An 18,510-nucleotide genomic window follows, 5' to 3' on the forward strand; every position below is an offset into this window, starting at 1 on the left:
GCAGCAGACAAATTGCGAGAGAATCGGGAATCTCAAAAACGTTGGTGTTGAGAATGCTATATCAACATCGATTGCACCCGTACCATATTTCTGTGCTCCAAGAATTGCATGGCGACGTCGTGTACAGTTCTGCCACTTGGCACAAGAGAAATTACGGGAAGATGACAGATTTTTTGCATGCTTTCTATTTAGCGACGAACCGTCATTCACCAACAGCGGTAACATAAGCCGGCATAATATGCACTATTGGGCAACGGAAAATCCACGATGGCTGCGACAGGTGGAACATTAGCGACCTTGGCGGGTTAATGTATGGCGCGGCATTATGGGAGGAAGGATAATTGGCCCCCATTTTATCGATGGCAGTCTAAATAGTGCAATGTATGCTGTTTTCCTGCGTAATGTTCTACCGATGTTACTACAAGATGTTTCACTCCATGACAGAATGGCGATGTATTTCCAACATGATGGATGTGCGGCACATACCTCGCGTGCGGTTGAAGCGGTATTGAATAGCATATTTCATGACAGGTGGATTGGTCGTCGAAGCACCATACCATGGCCCGCACGTTCACCGGATCTGACGTCCCCGGATTTCTTTCTGCGGGCAAAGTTGAAGGATATTTGCCATCGTGATCCACCGTCAACGCCTGACAACATGCGTCAGCGCATTGTCAATGCATGTGCGAACATTACGGAAGGCGAACTACTCTCTGTTGAGAGGAATGTCGTTACACATTATGCCAAATGCATTGATGTTGACGGACATCATTTTGAGCATTTATTGCATTAATGTGGTATTTATAGGTAATCACGCTGTAACAGCATGCGCTGTCAAAAATGTTAAGTTCACAAAGGTACATGTATAACATTGGAACAACCGAAATAAAATGTTCAAACGTACCTACGTTCTGTATTTTAATTTAAAAAACCTAGCTGTTACCAGCTGTTCGTCTAAAATTGTGAGCCATATGTTTGTGACTATTACAGCGCCATCTATCACAAAGCGAAAAAAGTTGTCCAACTAAAACATTCATATTTCCTCAAGTACTACACGAATATGTAAAAAAAATGGGGGTACCTATTTAAAAAACGCTGTTGATATCCGTTCAACCTATGGCATCGTCATCTAGTGGGCCAACCATAGCGCCATCTGGTTTCCCCCTTCAACTAGACAAGTTTCGTTCTTTGTAGTTTTTTCGTTTGACGCTTATTTCGTGAGATATTTGGCCCGGTCACGGTCAATGGACCACTCTGTATAACACTAAACCGAATACCGCACTACACCAACTTGCGAACGCTCTATCGAAAGCGCACAGAAAATCCCGCTTTAGAAATCGTTTTGTTTGTAATAGAAAACAAACGGATGCCTTCCATTGACAGTGTGCGTTGAGAGAAAGACGTGATGAGTATTATTTGATCGTGCTGACTCCTATTACACACTGAAAGAATGAAATTGGAAATATCTAAGACACACCAGACAAAACGAGCTTGACGACTCTTAGGAGAGAGATCCGGCATAAATGTAAACCACCTGACAAAAAAATTGAAGAAGAGGAGAAGGAAACGAAATGACGCTTCACGGGCTGAGCGGGTATGTGATGTTTTTTCAGTGACTGGAAAATCGATTCAAATTCGCAAAGAACTTGTCAGTATGATCCCACTTATCAGTATGACGTAGGAGCTGCTCTGGCCTAGACGCACACAGTGATTCGGTTGGGAGGGGTGTTATAAAGCCGTTGTATCGTCTCCTTAGGCAAGCTGGTCCTTGATGTGCTGGATACTGGACGAGTACGGAGTCGACGTCTGAGCATCCCATGCATGTTCTGTCGGGAGCACAGTTGAGGATCTTGCTGGCCACGGGCGTACCTCAACATCACACAAACAGTTCATAGAGACACGGGCTATTTATGAACGACCATTGTCCTATTGAGAAATGTCACCACGGCACTGTCGCAAGAAAGGTAACACGTGAAAGCGCAGGTTGCCTGTGACGTGGTTCGCGCCATCAGAATTCCCCCGTTCACTACCAGCCGTGACCTGAAGTCACACCGATGGTCCCGCACACCTTGATGTAACGAATAACTGATGTGTTACTAGTTGAGGTGACCAATAACGACAGCCAGGTTTCCCCACAAAAAGATAACACATTAGTAAGTTAATTTATAGTAGTGCATATAATAATGAAATACACATAACTTTGAATAGCTGTGGGTCCTTCTGTGGTGCTGAGTTGTACGAGGTGAACAAAAATTAACTCCCTATTAAAAATCGTTTATAACTTTTTTAATACGAGGGCAGTTCAATAAGTAATGCAACACATTTTTTTCTGAAACAGGGGTTGTTTTATTCAGCATTGAAATACACCAGGTTATTCCCCAATCTTTTAGCTACACAACACTATTTTTCAACGTAATCTCCATTCAATGCTACGGCCTTACGCCACCTTGAAATGAGGGCCTGTATGCCTGCACGGTACCATTCCACTGGTCGATGTCGGAGCCAACGTCGTACTGCATCAATAACTTCATCATCCGCGTAGTGTCTCCCACGGATTGCGTCCTTCATTGGGCCAAACATATGGAAATCCGACGGTGCGAGATCGGGGCTGTAGGGTGCATGAGGAAGAACAGTCCACTGAAGTTTTGTGAGCTCCTCTCGGGTGCGAAGACTTGTGTGAGGTTTTGCGTTGTCATGAAGGAGAAGTTCGTTCAGATTTTTGTGCCTACGAACACGCTGAAGTCGTTCCTTCAATTTCTGAAGAGTAGCACAATACACTTCAGAGTTGATCGTTTGACCATGGGGAAGGACATCGAACAGAATAACCCCTTCAGCGTCCCAGAAGACTGTAACCATGACTTTACCGGCTGAGGGTATGGCTTTAAACTTTTTCTTGGTAGGGGAGTGGGTGTGGCGCCACTCCATTGATTGCCGTTTTGTTCAGGTTCGAAGTGATGAACCCATGTTTCATCGCCTGTAACAATCTTTGACAAGAAATTGTCACCCTCAGCCACATGACGAGCAAGCAATTCCGCACAGATGGTTCTCCTTTGCTCTTTATGGTGTTCGGTTAGACAACAAGGGACCCAGCGGGAACAAACCTTTGAATATCCCAACTGGTGAACAATTGTGACAGCACTACCAACAGAGATGTCAAGTTGAGCACTGAGTTGTTTGATGGTGATCCGTCGATCATCTCGAACGAGTGTGTTCGCACGCTCCGCCATTGCAGGAGTCACAGCTGTGCACGGCCGGCCCGCACGCGGGAGATCAGTCTTGCTTGACCTTGCGGCGATGATGACACACGCTTTGCCCAACGACTCACCGTGCTTTTGTCCACTGCCAGATCACCGTAGACATTCTGCAAGCGCCTATGAATATCTGAGATGCCCTGGTTTTCCGCCAAAAGAAACTCGATCACTGCCCGTTGTTTGCAACGCACATCCGTTACAGGCCATTTTAACAGCTCCGTACAGCGCTGCCACCTGTCGGAAGTCAATGAAACTATACGAGACGAAGCGGGAATGTTTGAAAATATTCCACAAGAAATTTCCGGGTTTTTCAACCAAAATTGGCCGAGAAAAAAAATGTGTTGCATTACTTATTGAACTGCCCTCGTACTTATTCAGTTTTCATGAAAAAACCTTTTATTCCTTACAGTGGTAGAACTGTTACACACAGCCAAAATTCAATATAAACACCACCATTATTTACCAGATTCTGTAAATGGGGGGCGTTAGGTCAGGACCCGTTGCTGGTCACTAAAGTGGCCACGACGTCCCAACCAGCGTCCTCGAAAATGAGTGTCGAGCCACACACTAGATTAGTTTAGATTAGATTCAGTTTTCGTTCCATACACCCAAAAATGAGACGATTCTCGTGGGTGTGGAACATGTCAGGAGGTATAACATAAAAAAAGCATAAAACATTTGAGTATAATACATCCTACCCTGATCATTTGTCACGAGTCCGCCCCTGGTAGCAGAGTGGTCAGCGTGACGGAATGCCGTACCTAATGGCCCAGGTTCGATTCCCGGCTGGGTCGGAGATTTTCTCCGCTCAAGGTCTGGGTGTTGTGTTGTCCTGATCATCATCATTTCATCCCCATCGACACGCAACTTGCCGAAGTGGCGTCAACTCGAAACACTTGCACCAGCCAAACGGTCTACCCGCCGGGAGGCCCTAACCACACGGCGTTTCCATTTCCATATGTCAGGAGATTTTCGAAATAGGTAAATAGATGAATAGATTCCAGAAAACTGTAACTCCTAATGGTTACAGAATTAATACACTGTCAGAATGAAACAATGTTTGCACTTTTAATAAATTTATGATACACAAAATACCTAATCTTCACCGTTGTGACTAAGTGCTGTCAGAACTGAAATCTAACAGACATTTTTACTTAAGCTGGTCTAAAAGTCCCTGATAAGATATTCATCTATAGAGTAAGACCTGCCTATCAAAAAGTCTCTCAGAGTCTGTTTAGTCAGAGTCTGAAACCCAGTTTTTAATGGTTGCTGGCAATTCATTGAACACGTGTGTTCCTGAATATCGGACCCCTTTTTGGACCAAGGAAAGTGATTTTAGGTAGTTATGTAGATTGTTCTTATTCCTAGTATTGATACTACGTACTGAGCTATTGTTTGGAAATAGAGATATATGCAAATTGAAGGTGGAGAGGGGAAGAAAGGGAAGCGACTTCTGGTGTCAGCTGCATTGAGACATTGCGCGGAATCGGCGCTGACGAGTGAAAATGTGTATCGGATCGGAATTCGAATCCGGGATCTCCTGCTTACTAGGCATGTGCGGTAACCACTGCGCCATCCGGGACACAGTATTGTCGCAACTGCAAGGACTGTCTCGGCGGGCCTCACGGCCGATCCACACTTCCGTCGACTACAGCCCCTGACCATTACCTCCATATTCGCTCTTCCGAGATTCCCACAGGAGGTCGGACGTATTTTTGCATTCGTACTGAACAAGGTGGATTCATTGCCCAGCTAGGCCTATCAAAATATATGAACATGTGGTGTCTGTTGTTTCGGACATGTCCGAAAGTTCAAATGGTTCAAATGGCTCTGAGCAATATGGGACTTAACATCTGTGGTCATCAGTCCCCTAGAACTTAGAACTACTTAAACCTAACTAACCTAAAGACATCACACACATCCATGCCCGAGGCAGGATTCGAACCTGCGACCGTAGCGGTCACACAGTTCCAGACTGAAGCGCCTAGAACCGCACGGCCACACTGGCCGGCCAAAAATGGTTCGAATGGCTCTGAGCACTATGGGACTTAACATCTATGGTCATCAGTCCCCTAGAACTTAGAACTACTTAAACGTAACTAACCTAAGGACATCACAGAACACCCCATGTCCGAAAGAACAGACGCCACATGCTCATATAAAGAGTTATATTACTTGCAACAAATTTCTTTGAGAAGTATATATACTGAGAAGTAGTGGTTAGAAAGTAAAGATCCTTAAACAGGTTTCTACATGATGGTCTTGAATTTACACCACAAATGATTATTATTGTAGGCTTTTGCACGCTAAAAGGTTTTCCTCAGTTTGACGAGTTACCCCAGAATATGGTCCCGTATGACATAAAAGAATGAAAGTAAGCAAAGTATGAAAGTTTTTTTTATATCTGTATCTCCTACATCTGACATCATTCTCACTGCGAATACAGGCTTGTTTAGGAGCTTCAGCGATTCTGTGATAGAACACGAGAACAGGATATGCAAAGTGAGGCTGGGCCCTATCTTGCATAAAGATTAGGCCACTGTTATTGTCCCACGTGGATACAGTACCGTGTAACCTAATTTTCAAGCATATCAAGGTAACCGTTCTGCACTCATTGTTTCCCGAATGAGATATGGATCGGCAATTTTTGTGGATTCCACGGCGCACCAATTGTGACCTTTGAGCGATGCCGGCCTTGTTCAGCAACTACCCTCGGATCCTTTGTCGCACAATAATAACAATTATGCCGGTTAACAAACCCCGCGACATTTGACCACAGGATATTACGAACAATGTCGGACGAGTTTCCATACCAAGCAAATATCGTCTCCCCATATTCCAGCCGATGATAACAGTCTTCGTGCGAGAATTCCTGGCAGTAATGTGGTTTCCATGGACAAAAATTCAACACTTACTGCAGAACACTTCAGGTTGACTGTCAGGTTAAATCACTTTCGCGAGCTGCCTGTCTTTGTGATTACTGAGAACTTCGAGTAGCCGGCTGGGGTGGCCGAACGGTTCTAGGCGCAACAGTCTGGAACCACGCGACCGCTACGATCGCATGTTCGAATCCTGCCTCGGGCATGGATGTGTGTGATATCCTTAGGTTAGTTAGGTTTAAGTAGTTCTAAGTTCTAGGGGACTGATGACCTCACAAGTTAAGTCCCATAGTACTCAGAGCCATTTGAACCATTGTGAACTTCGAGTAAACATTTCCTGAACCACATGCACATTTTCCTCCATCTAGATGTTGAGGGTCGACCGCTTCTCCTAACATCTGATACATAAACAGTGTCCATTAACTTCGAGTGGCAATTCCGTATGGCCTTTGCATCTAACGAGACATAAAGTCCTTTCGAACTTAGCCACCATCTCTCTACTTGTACCACGGATCGGCATATTTCGTATCCGGATGCCAGCTGATCCTGTTCGTGCTAGGTTAGATGTTGCGCCATGCTCAGCCATTGATACCTGCAGTGACATAAATAAGATATCTATATAAATAAAAGTCAGTTGCCACATGTATGAAAGATCATGACCAGAGAAATTAAATAGGATACTTTTCCAAGGAACGTCTGCTCGAGGGTAAGTGAAAAATTCTTTGGCGCCGCTACGGGTAGTCATAACTTTAACCTGTTTATCAACCACCAGCCACGAACAACGCTGGTGTTAACTGCTTAGTTTTAAGGATTTCCCAAAGTGTTTCAGCAAATGTTGTTGCAAAGATGTGGGAATCGAAATTCGCATTTGTTCTTAAGGAAAATGCTCTAAAACAACACCATTCTCAAGAGAAATGTTATTGCGTTGTGCATTGTAGAGCGTGTCCGGCGCAGAGGTATGCTCCAGTGACACAGCACACATGTTGGCGAGCTATGCTGTTCCACAGATGCTTCTCGACATCTTTTTCCAGCGAGATGGTACCCCACATCCTCCCATCCTGGGGATGTTAGCACATTTCTCCATGAACCGTTTCCTGAGTGTTGGATCGGTAGTGAGGAGGTGAGTTCCATTGCCTCGCCCCCTCGGTCTCACGATCTTACTCCGCTGCATTTCCGTGAATGGGGGTTTATCAAGTACGTTGTTTACTGAAAACGGGTCTGCGATCTGGTAGATTTGAGACAACGGATCTACACCGCAGTAGAGGCCATACCACCTGTCATGCTTATGAACATGTGACGGGAAGTGGAGTACCGTGTAGATATCTGTGGAACCAACATGCATAAAATGTTTGAGCCCCTGTATAAAATGCTGGATAAATAAAGTTATAAATCTTAATAGGGACTGAAACGTAAACAAATGTTTTAGTATACATCTAGTCTGGATACCCTGTATTTGTGAACAACTGCATCAGAGATTGATTTTGGGGTACAGGTCAACCCTTCAGAGTATAGCACTTGAGCAGTCGTAGTGATCGATCATGTTCAGTAGCAATAGCGATCTAGCAATAACGAATGAGAAAATGCAATTTTGTCATATGATGACGTGATGGAGACCGTGGCTGTTGTTTGAAGACAAATAATGATGGTGTTAGGAGAGCAACCAGCCACAAATTTACTTTGAGTTCCTTTATTCAAAGGAAACCGTTACCGGTTTCGAATCGTTGTGATTCATCCTCAGACGGTTTACACCCTTTCTTTATGACATTTGGTGTGTTTTTATAGATTAATTGTCCTAAAATATAAATAAAACATAATTATAAACACGCCACACACAGATGGTTGGGTTACAGATTTTCGTTGCATGTGCCCACTTTCATACCAAACAGCAAACTTATTTAAAAAGAAGAAAAATATCTCAATCAGAATTTTCACAAATAATAAATTACAACAAAAAGTAATCCATGATGTAAATACCGTAAATCAGGAATATACAAACTCAAATGCGATACATGCCCAAAATTCTACATTGGACAGACAGGCAGAAGTTTTGAAATTAGATACAAAGAACATATTGATGCCCTAAGACTTGGTAACTTGAACAAATCAGCATTTGCAGCCCATATTGCTGAAGAAAACCATTCAGTGGAAAACATTGAGGACAACTTAAAAATTTTGCATCTAGCAGAAAAAGGAGCCACTATGAATATATTAAAAGAATTAGAAATACACACACACAAAATCAGCACCCCAGACTATATCCTTAACGAACAAACAGAGTTAGCTAACACCCCTTTCCTGAAAAATTTACAAAAATTACTTTCCAGCCTCCAAAGCAAATAATATTAATACACCTATATGCAGATCAAGTAGCAAATTTATATGTTACTATAGTTCTCATGATGCCAAATGTAATAAAATAATATACTATTTTACCTATACAGTTCTAAATATATATAAAAAACTTTATAATTAATTTAGCAATATCAACTCAAAAATTCAATGTCTCTGTACTAATGTAAAAGGCATCACAGTTTTGTAAATGAATATATGATCCTTTCCAAACATAGGACATCATCGTCAAATGTTACGATATATCATAGCATCTGTGATATTCATATGTTTGTAAGCTCTTTGTATGTATCAAAACATGTGGTGCGTGGTTAAAATGATCTCAGCGACAAATCTAAAGTGTACAGAGAGAACTATTTACGTGTGCAACAACGAGGATGCAGTGGGAATGCATTTACATCGGTTATACGAATGTTATGAAAACAAACACTCGAAACCGACGTTTCACGTAAGTCACATGCAACGAAAATCTGTAACGCAACCATCTGTGTGTGGCGTGTTTATAATTATGTTTTATTTATATTTTAGGACAATTAATCTATAAAAACACACCAAATGTCATAAAGAAAGCGTGTAAACCGTCTGAGGATGAATCACAACGATTCGAAACTGGTAACGGTTTCATTTGAATAAAGGAACTCAAAAAAATATGTGGCTGGTTGCTGTCTAAACACCATCAATATTTGTCTCGAATGAGAAAAGCTTGCAGTGCTTCCGAATCAGAATGATCAAGAGAAAGACATGTAAATTCTAATTCTTCGCAGTTCGGATCCTTTCCCATAAGTAAGCAAAACAGAGTGTCTGTGTTTGCCTGCTATTCCATAGGGAGATAAAGAATTTCATATTATTATTGGAAAGAAGTAGTGACCAACGTTGCAGCTTCTGTGCTGCTTTATCAGGTACATCTTTCAACGGATGAGAAAGAGCACTCAGCCACAAGAAAAAATTGTCTACCACGCAGATACTAATGAATTTTTGTGACACTGTAAATTATGGCTAAAGCTTCCTTTCCAGCTAACTGTATTTGACCTGGGCGTTTTCCAGCATCTTAAACGCGAATGCCAAGCTCATGAGATAAAACTGCGTTAATTCAGTGTGGTGATATGTCGGTTTAAAGTAGCACAGGTTTTTGCGGATCGAAATGCGTAAAACAAGAGTGACTAAACAATATATGTTTCACTTTCTGGAAAGGAAAAAATCGAACATTTTACGACAGAGGTGATGGAAAGAATCGGCTCACAATTTTAGACGAACAGTTGGTAACAGGTAGGTTTTTTAAATTAAAATACAGATCGTAGGTACGTTTGAGCATTTTATTTCGGTTGTTCCAGTGTGTTACATGTACCTTTGTGAACTTATTATTTCTGAGAACGCACGCTGTTACAGCGTGATTACCTATAAACACCACATTAATGCAATAAATGCTCAAAATGATGTCCGTCTACCTCAATGCATTTGGCAATACGTGTAACCACATTCCTCTCAACAGCGAGTAGTTCGCCTTCCGTAATGTTCGCACATGCATTGACAATGCGCTGACGCATGTTGTCAGACGTTGTAGTTGGATCACGATAGCAAATATTCTTCAATTTTCTCCACAGAAAGAAATCCGGGGACGTCAGATCCGGTGAACGTGTGGGTCATGGTATGGTGCTTCGACGACCAGTCCACCTGTCATGAAATATGCTATTCAATACCGCTTCAACCGCACGCGAGCTATGTGCCGGACATCCATCATGTTGGATGTACATCGCCATTCTGTCATGCAGTGAAACATCTTGTAGTAACATCTGTAGAACATTACGTAGGAAATTAACATCCATTGCACCAATTATATTGGCATCGAAAAATGGGGGCCAATTATCCTTCCTCCCATAATGCCGCACCATACATTAACCCGCCAAGGTCGCTGATGTTCCACTTATCGCAGCCTTCGTGGATTTTCCGTTGCCCAATAGTGCATATTATGCCGGTTTACGTTACCGCTGTTGGTGAATAACGCTTCGTCGCTAAATAAAACGAGTGCAAAAAATCAGTCATCGTCTCGTAATTTGTCTTGTGCCCAGTGGCAGAACTGTACACGACGTTCAAAGAAGTCACCATGCAATTCCTGGTGCATAGAAATATGGTACGGGTGCAATCGATGCCGTGTAGCATTCTCAACACCGACATTTTTTAGATTCCCGATTCTCGCGCCATTTGTCTGCTACTGATGTGCGGATTAGACGCGACTGCAGCTAAAACACGTACTTGGGCATCATCACTTGTTGCAGGTCGTGGTTGACGTTTCACATGTGGCTGAACACTTCCTGTTTCTTAGATAACGTAACTATCCGGCGAACGATCCGGTCACTTGGATGATGTCGTCCAGGATACCGAGCAGTATACATAGCACACGCCCTTTGGGCATTTTGTTCACAATAGCCATACATCAATACGATATCGACCTTTTCCGCAATTGGTAAACGTTCCATTTTAACACGGGTAATGTATCACGAAGCAAATACCGTCCGCACTGGCGGAATGTTGCGTGATACCACGTACTTATACGTTTGTGACTATTACAGTGCCATCTGTCACAAAGCGAAAAAAGTGGTCCAGCTGCAACATCATATTACCTTACGTACTATACGAATATGCAATAAATATGGGGGTTCCTGTTAAAAAAACGCAGTTGATATCCTTTTGACCTATGGCAGCGCCATCTAGCGGGCCAACCATAGCGCCGTCTGGTTTCCCCCGTCAAGCTAGACGAGTTTCGTTATTTGTAGTTTTTTCGTTTGATGCTTATTTCGTGAGATATTTGGCCCTGTCACTATCAATGGACCACCCTGTATAGACTCTGCAGATAGCGTCATGGTATACGCTGTCGTTGGGTACACAACACAGTCACCTCTAATTCGCGTGACCAGTAACTCGAACAACAGCCGTTATACACTGCCCAGTCACATTAATGTTACCACCTGTCAGTAACCTGAATAACCACGTTTTGCTGCGCAGAACACTGCGAAAAGTACAGGAAGAAGATCAGCAAGTCTTCCTGGCAGATTAAAACTGTGTGGCCGACCGAGACTCGAACTCAGGACCTTTGCCCGGTACTCACAGCTTTACTTCTGCCAGTATCTCGTCTCCTACCTTCCAAACTTTACAGAAGCTCTCCTGCGGTCGGGCACACTGTTTTAATCTGCCAGGAAGTTTCATATCAGCGCACACTCCGCTGCAGAGTGAAAATTTCATTCAAGATCAGCGAGGTTTCTGGAAGGTATCGACAGGGATGTGGACCCATACTAACTCCACTGGCGTGGTCAGCTGGACTACGCTTCTCGGTTGAAGATACGAGGTGCGAATAGCACAATCGGGATGGTCCCAGAGATTCCCGGTTGAGTTTAAATCCGGGGAGTTCGGTGGGCTGGGGAGTACGGTAGCCTCATCCTGGTGCTCTTCGAACCACGCACGTACATTGCGGGCTGGGTGACGCGTTGCATTGTCCTGATGGTAGATGCTACCATGATGAGGAGAAACAGACTGCATGTGGAGGTGGACATGGTCTCTAAGGATAGATGCATACTTAGGTTGGACCGTTGTGCCTTACTGAATGACGTTATCACCCAGGGGATGACACGAAAACATTTCGCCTATCATAATGCTCCCTACTCCGGCCTGGACCCTTCTGACGATTGCTGCAGGGTCGTACAGGCCAACGGCCATCTCTCCGATGGTGCATAAAACGTGATTCATCACCTGTCGCCTCTCTGTGGATGTCCAGTTTCTGTACCTGCGTGCAAATTGCAGCCTTCGTTGCCGAGGAAGAGCAGGCAGCATGACTGCATCAACCAAGCGTCTACTGCGAAAGCCCAAATGCAGCAACGTTCGCTGAATAGTCGTTGAGGATGTTGATTGCCCCTTGGTTCATCTGGGCGGTCAATTGCTCAACAGGTGCACGTCTATTCGCGCGTACACATCTCTGCAGCAGTCGTTCACGCCTGTCATCTATGGCCTATGGTGCACCGCAGTTGCCTCAGAGCCATTTTTGGATAGCGCCATTATGCCATGCACAGTACACTTTAACTAGGGCGGCAAGCGAACACTTTACAAACTTGGCCGTTTCGGAAATACTTCCACACTTGGCCCGAAGGCCAATGATCACATCCTTTTGGACATCAAATAAATGGCTTCGTTTCCGCAATCAACAATGACTGCAGTGTTTTCCGCGTCCTGCCGACACGTTTTATGCGTATAGCCTTGAAGGCTACTGCTGCCAATTGCCGTCTGAGAGTGGTTATTGCACGTTGACATTGAACGTAGGTGGTGGTAACATTAACGTGACTGGGTCACATTTTGTGTCATGTTGAGGCTACTGACTGTAGCTTCTTTCCTAGATCTCAGTGATGTTATTTTTTCAGTCAGAGAAAGCAACACCGAACATCGCCCACGCAGTTTTGACGTATCTCGATACTCAGGGTGTTCGAATGCTGCCTTGGTCGGCACGGACACCAGACTTCCTACACATTTAAAACACGTGTGGTGAAATTACATTAGGTGCTCCACAGTGTTTAATCATGGGTCCCCTTCTGTTCTTGATATATGTGAACGACCTCCCTTCCTATCTGAAACAGGAAGCTGAACTGACACTGTTTGCTGGTGACACAAGCATCATTATTAATCCGGTAAAAGAAACTCCAATTGAAAATGATACAAAATGGTCTTTGGAAAAGTCATTAATTGATTTCCTGCAATTGGGCTTGCTCTAAACTTTGAAAAAACACAGTACATCCAATTTTCTGCTGCAAAAAGCACAGTTCCTTCAATAAATATAACACATGAACAGAAATCAGTAGATAGGGTAGAGCATACTAAGTTTTTGGGTGTACACATAGATGAGAATCTTAATTGGAAAATTCATATTTTGAATCTTCTAAAGCGACTAGGTTCAACAGTTTTTGCAATCAGAATAATTGCCAATTTTGAGGATATAGAAATTAGTAAGCTAACATGCTTTGCATACTTTCACTCTCTGATGTCATATGGAATAATATTTTGGGGTAACTCAACATTTCGACAAAAAGTAATCACTGCTCAGAAGAAAGTGGTTAGAATAATGTGTGGGGTTCACAGTCGCACAACTTGTAGGCATCTTTTTAAAAGATTGGGAATTCTTACAACAGCCTCACAGTACTTTTACTCACTAATGAAATTTGTTCTCAACAACATGGACCAGTTTAAAAACAACACTGACATTCATGATTATAATACCAGAAAAAAGAAAGACTTACACTATCCTTTACTCAACCTATCTTTGGCACAGAAAGCGGTAAAATACGCTGCTATAAAAATTTGCGATAAATTACCAGATCCAGATGAAATAAAATGTCTGACAGACAGCAGTAATAGCTTCAAAAATAATTGAAATCATATTTCCTTGACAATTCCTTCTATACCATAGATAAATTCTTGAATAGGAATAAATAAATCTATAAATATAGTATATGCATTTTGTGCCATTTAAGGGTTTGGGGTAAATAATAGAAATATCAATCTTTCAATGGAATACGCAACCAACTAACTAACTAACTAACTAGGTGCGAGAGAATGGCACGACACCTCTTGCCAACCATTACCATTGAAGAACTATGGCATACAGCTGAAGCAGCATGAAGTGACACGTTTCTGTTATCCCTTCTTCATTTGACTCGTGCCCAGCCTTCAGAGCCAATGTCGCTGCCACAGGCGACAGCTCTTTGTACCAAATTAATACTGTATTCTTGCTGCTATACTGTATACTTCTACATCTACACCTGTACTCCGCAAGGCAGGGTGTGGCAGAGGGTACTTCGTGTACCAGTGCCACATTTACCTTTTCCTGTTCCAGTCGCGGGTGGTTCACTGGAAGAACGATTGCTGGTAAGCCTCCGTGTCGGCTCGACTCTCTCTACTTTTATCTTCATAGTCTTACATATACATAGGAGGAAGTAATGTATTGCGTCAGCCACTGATGTTGGCTGAGCATCTCACTGGCGCTTTCGCGCTTACTCAGTGAAACTCTAACAAAACATGCTGCTCCTCTTTGAAACTTCTCCATTTCCTCTATATATCTTATCTTGCACTGATTCCAGAGTGGCTAACAGTATTCAAGTATTGGTCGGACGAGTGTTTCGCAAACTACTTCCTTTGTTGATGGGCTACTTTTCTGATGATTCTTCCAGGGAATCTCAGTCCTGCATCTGCCTTAACAATTTTATGTTGTCGATCCGCTTCAAAGCGGTCCTGGAAATTTTATGGAAGAAACTGCTTCCAGTGATTGTTCTGCCACCATGTATTCATTCAATAAATGGTCTCTCTTTTTATACGCAATAGGGCATAGTTGTTTTTATTGAAGTTCAATTGCCGCTCCCTGCACCAAGCGTCGGTCCTCTGCGCTGTAATTTTCCAGCTTTGATACTTCTCTGTATACAACAGCATCCACGAAAAGTCTCATAGAACTTCAGACGTTATCAACCAAGTCATTTATATACAGCGGGAAAAGTAATGGTTCTACAGCACTCCGTTGGGGCACACCCGGAATTACTTTTACGTCTGGTGACTTCTTTCCGTTCAGAATGGCATGATGTGTAACATATGCTATAAACTCTTCAATCCAGTTACGCACGCCGGCCGCGGTGGTCTAGCGGTTCTAGGCGCTCAGTCCGGAACCGCGCGACTGCTACGGTCGCAGGTTGGAATCCTGCCTCGGGCATGGATGTGTGTGATGTCCTTAGGTTAGTTAGGTTTAAGTAGTTCTAAGTTCTAGGGGACTGATGACCACAGCAGTTAAGTCCCATAGTGCTCAGAGCCATTTGAACCATTTGAACCAGTCACGCAGTTTGTCAGATATTCTGTGAGCTAGTATTTTATTCATTAGGTGGCAGTGTTAATGTGTACACATTTGCAACTCTCTGCCGCTAGACGAGTCCGAATTGTAGCATGTAACGTGGCAGTGCGTAATGTAGCTATATCTGTACGTGAGAAACAGCGTGCTGTAATCGAGCGTCGAATTCGAAGAGTTCGTCCAGACATGGAGCACCTCGTCCTTCAGCAGACAACGCCAGGCCACACACGAGCGCAGCGACATCTGCAACAAGCGGACGCCTTAGGTTCACTGTCGTCGCTCATCCTCCTTACAGTCCCGACTTGGCCCCATCCGCATCTACCGGCTGATCAGAAAGTCAGTATAAATTTGAAAACTGAATAAATCACGGAATAATGTAGATAGAGAGGTACAAATTGACACACATTTGCTTGCAATGACATGGGGTTTTTTAGAAACAAAAAATACAAACGTTCAAAAAATGTCCGACATATGGCGCTTCATCTGATCAGAATAGCAATAATTAGCATAACAAAGTACGACAAAGCAAGGATGATTTTCTTTACAGGAAATGCTCAATATGTCCACCATCATTCTTCAACAATAGCTGTAGTCGAGGAATAATGTGGTGAACAGCACTGTAAAGCATGTCCGGAGTTATGGTGAGGCATTGGCGTCGGATGTTGTCTTTCAGCATCCCTAGAGATGTCAATCGATCACGATACACTTGCGACTTCAGGTAACCCCAAAGCCAATAATCGCACGCACTGAGGTCTAGGGACCTGGGAGGCTGAGCATGACGAATGTGGCGGCTGAGCACACGATCATCACCAAACGACGCGCGCAAGAGATCTTTCACGCGTCTAGCAATATGGGGTTGTTTTTTTTTGTTCTAATAAAACCCCATGCCATTCCAAGTATGTGTGTCAATTTTTACCTCTCTATCTACATTATTCCGTGGTTTATTAAGTTTTCAAATTTATACTGACTTTTTGAGCACCCGGTATAACTAACAGGCAAATCCAGAAACGTCAACTAACATTTCTTAAGAGTACAGTTTTCCCACTCAGTAGCAACAAAAATGTAGATACAGTAATATTTCAAGATATGCTTAATTTTAGTTGACGATGGTGAATTTGGGCCTTAGATAAGTAGTGTTAGCCACTTACTTAGGGGCAAATGTACGAGGGTAATCCCAAAAGTAAGGTCTCCTATTTTTTTATAAGTACATAGACCTGTTTATTTCTACAATGGTTTACATCAGTTTACAGCTTGAACATTTAGCTACTTTTCGACATAATCACCATTTCTGTCGATGCATTTTTGTAGACGCTGTGGCAGTTTTTGTAAGCCCATGTCATACCAGCTCGCCGCCATGCTGTTCAGAAAGTTATGAAACTCTTCTTTCACCTCGTCGTCGTGCCGGGCGGTGTGGCCGTGCGGTTCTAAGCGCGTCAATTTGGAACCGCGTGACCGCTACGGTCGCAGGTTCGAATCCTGCCTCGGGCATGGATGTGTGTGATGTCCTTAGGTTAGTTAGGTTTAAGTAGTTCTAAGTTCTAGGGGACTGCTGACCTCAGCAGTTAATTCCCATAGTGCTCAGAGCCATTTGAACCATTTTGAACCATCACCTCGTCGTCGGAGCTGAATCGCTTTCCGGCCAAATGTTGTTTTAACTTAGGGAACAGGTGATAGTCAGTGGGCGCCAAGTCAGGACTTTAGGGCAGGTGGGTGACCACGTTCCACTGAAACTGTTGCGGGAGAGCAACGGTTTGCCGAGCGATGTGTGGGCGAGCGTTGTCACGGAGAATGTGTACGCCCTTGCTCAACATTCCTCTTCTCCGGTTCTGAATTGCCCGTTTGAATTTTTTCAGAGTCTCACAGTACCTGTCAGCGTTAATTGTGATCCCAGCGATTCAGCTCCGACGACGAGGTGAAGGAAGAGGTACATAAAATTTCCAAACATCATGGCAGCGACCTGGTATGACATGGGCATACAAAAACTGCCACAACGTCTACAAAAATGCATCGACAGAAATGGTGATTATGTCGAAAAGTAGCTAAATGTTCAAGCTGTAAACTGATGTAAACCATTGTAGAAATAAACAGGTCTATGTACTTATAAAAAAAATAGGAGACCTTACTTTTGGGATTACCCTCGTATAAGTAGCGCAGCAACTCCGAGGTTAAGAGGGTGTGAGAGGAGTAGTAAGGAACATTAAATTAATTGCAGACGTTGTAATAAAATGCAATGAGTAGAAGAAAACTGACATTTAAATCATTCATAAAATTTTTGTGTTGTCACATATTCAATAGTCCATTTAAATATAAGTACAATTATACTGTTATCAAAGTCTACTGTTAAATCGCTAGAGTTGGCAGACCACGGTCAACACAAAGCGCTCCGTCTGGTTCTGGCTTTTAACGATCAGTACAGGGTGTTCTAAAATGATCTTTGCAACTTGATCACGCGTACTCCAAAAATCAGGATAGGCAGACAAGTGCGATAAGCTGCATAATTTTCACACACACTTAGAGTTTTCTTCTCGTTAGTTATTGAAGAAAATGGCCACCCGCAGCAGATGGCAGAGTGTGTGGAGCGGTTGAGAAAGACCAAATCTTCTGACAACCATGTCCAGCTGAACAGCCGAACACGTTACAGAAGCAGACCACCACCACGTCCGACCACCGAACAGTGGTACAAGAGGACCGAAGAATCCGGGACTGTCATGAAGAGGGCGAGTTCTAGGCGTCCGAGCTCGAGCAGTCATGATGCACTGGGCGTCAGACAACATTAATGAGTAGATGCTGGGCCGAACATGAGGGAAACTGGAATATCACTTAGACATTATGGGCGCTACAGATGGCGTACACATTGTACTCTGTTAAACAACTACTCACACTTCAAGGGGTGTGAATATTATTCTGCAAACCGAGCCTTTCAATCTGCCCCCATTTCTGAAATATAACTGATCTAATTTGTCAAGAATATTTTGGAAAACCCTCCACATCGCGGCCGACCCACGACTTACCGCGCCCTTAATATAGATATTCTTACGGTGGCTCATAACTTACTGATTTATGTACATTACCAGCTAATAAGAAGATCGGTACGTGAACGGTCCGATGCGCTGTCCCACAATGGCAGTACTGGATCTTGAGCGAAAACGTTTGACAACCACTGATT

Source organism: Schistocerca cancellata, chromosome 1 (assembly GCF_023864275.1).
Source record: "Schistocerca cancellata isolate TAMUIC-IGC-003103 chromosome 1, iqSchCanc2.1, whole genome shotgun sequence".
NCBI classification, from domain to species: domain Eukaryota; kingdom Metazoa; phylum Arthropoda; class Insecta; order Orthoptera; family Acrididae; genus Schistocerca; species Schistocerca cancellata.